We start from the raw sequence: 2,500 nt of genomic DNA on the forward strand, positions 1-2,500 counted from the left end.
TGTGTGGAGTTTTGTGAAAAAATGAAATTCGTGGTTTTTGAGATGTGAGGGTTGGAATGGCCTCCAAATGTCCCCAAATGAATACCATGAAATTCTTGGTGCACGAAAGTTTTGAGTTCGGAGGGTTTTGCACATGGCCAAGTTGGTCGGTGCACCGCGGCATAGCTAGATGGCTTGTGTGGAGTTTTGTGAAAAAATGAAATTCGTGGTTTTTGAGGTGTGAGGGTTGGAATGGCCTCCAAATGTCCCCAAATGAATACCATGAAATTCTTGGTGCACGAAAGTTTTGAGTTCGGAGGGTTTTGCACATGGCCAAGGTTGGCGGTGCACCGCGGCATAGCTAAATGGCTTGGTGGGGAGTTTTGTGAAAAAATGAAATTCGTGGTTTTTGAGATGTGAGGGTTGGAAAGGCCTCCAAATGCCCCCAAATGAGTACTGTAAAAGTGTTGGTGCACAAAAGTTTTGAATTGGATGCATTTTGCACTTGGCCAAGTTGGTCGGTGCACCGCGACTAGATAGGTTGGTGCCAAAATTTGTCAAATTTAAGACCTTGGCCAAACTGAATGAAATTTTGTGGGGAGGTTCCTGATATTGTTTAGTGGTGGACTGGAAAAAATGAGGTCGAAATTCGAAGTCTACATGTGCTTTTCTATTTTTCCCGATTTTACACATACCCGGTAAGTAAAAAAAATAAAAAAAATAGTTCCCCTTCGAGAAAAATTATGAAATTTGGTGAGCAAGGAGATACCATTATTCTACGAATTACTGCAAAAAATCGCATCAAAATTCGAAGTATAGCCCGAGATATGGACTTATGTCTGCTCAAAAAAAGTGTATCTACTTGTACAATTTTGCCTTTTGCATATTAACCTCTTATAGGGGGGGAGTGCTCCTTGAGCCGGCCAGCTCCACACTGGCAGGTTTTAAAGGGAGCTTGATGAGGCCTCCCCCCTCACGTGGTGCGTGCGTTAGCATGTTTATCATGGCACAACTAGCCTCTTCATAGTTGTTGAGCTTTATTAATACCAACACACGGTCGTCACTGATCGTTGGTTAGCTCGGCAGCTAGTCCCTCGGATATTGTGGAAAGTTATTTTCATGCCTAGCGATGCTTGACCCTGCGTCACTTGATGTTTCCATTTGCTTGCTTGCCCATGGTAGGTGGGGGGTGGACCGTCTTGTGGTGTGGTGTCTTGCGAACGTGAGGGTGTGTGAGTTGTAATCGAGATGCACTTGCTGGCTGGCTCCATGCCTTGCGTATCGAACGGTCAAGCATGCATCTCTTCCATTTTCACCCGTTGCCTTGGGTGATATTGGTTGATCAGTCCCTGTGTTGCCTACCCACTAGACGGTACTTCTGTGGTTGCTTCGAATTCTATCTTTCCATCACGAAGAGGTGTTGGAGGATCCTAATGTCACGCACGTGTTCCATCTAGTGAAACATCTCAGTGATGCACGTGTTGTGGCTAGTTCTTTTGGATGCGGTGCATTATATGAACTCGGGTTTACTTTAGCGACCCAGTCAACATAATTCGGTTGTGTCCCTTGATTGAGACGTTGTCCTTGAACTTGTTGTGAACAATATCGTTCTTCCACAACCCGTCGTCTTGAGTGCAATGGAAGGCAAATAAGATGTGCTTTGGCATGTCATGCACGTACTCGATTGCGGGAAGTGTGAGAAAGTGTTGTTGACAACCCGTGGGAAATGGAATGTGGCAAATCGTGATGAGCTCTTCGTGGATCTGCGAAGAAGACGACCTTTGGGCCTGTTGGAAACGAGGGAGGCGATGTTGAACTGCGAAGAAGATGGACTTTTGGGTTGTTTGAATCAATGGGAGGCCACGCGAGAACTCCGAATACTATGGACTCTTGGGTTGTTGGAAGCAACGGGAGGCCCCGCTAGAACTCCGAATACTACGGACTCTTGGGTTGTTGGAAGCAAGGGGAGGCCCCGCTAGAACTCCGAATACTATGGACTCTTGGGTTGTTGGAAGCAAGGGGAGGTCCCGCTAGAACTCCGAATACTACGGACTCTTGGGTTGTTGGAAGCAAGGGGAGGCCCCGCTAGAACTCCGAATACTATGGACTCTTGGGTTGTTGGAAGCAAGGGGAGGCCCCGCTAGAACTCCGAATACTATGGACTCTTGGGTTGTTGGCAACGACAACTTGGGGGGATGACACTGGAAAAGAGTGAACTAGGCCAAACTGCGAACAAGGCAACTTGGGGGGATGACACTGGAAAAGAGTGAACTAGGCCAAACTGCGAACAAGGCAACTTGGGGGGATGATGCTGGAAAAGAGTGAACTAGACCGAACTGCGAACAAGGCAACTTGGGGGGATGACGCTGGAAAAGAGTGAACTAGGCCGAACTGCGAACAAGACAACTTGGGGGGATGATGCTGGAAAAGAGTGAACTAGGCTGAACTGCGCCCAAGGCAACTTGGGGGGATGACGCTGGAAAAGAGTGAACTTGGCCAAACTGCGAGGAGGGCAACTTAG

Source organism: Vigna unguiculata, unplaced genomic scaffold (assembly GCF_037176805.1).
Source record: "Vigna unguiculata cultivar grain cowpea cultivar isolate G323 ecotype 2 unplaced genomic scaffold, ASM3717680v1 ptg000341l, whole genome shotgun sequence".
Lineage (NCBI taxonomy): Eukaryota > Viridiplantae > Streptophyta > Magnoliopsida > Fabales > Fabaceae > Vigna > Vigna unguiculata.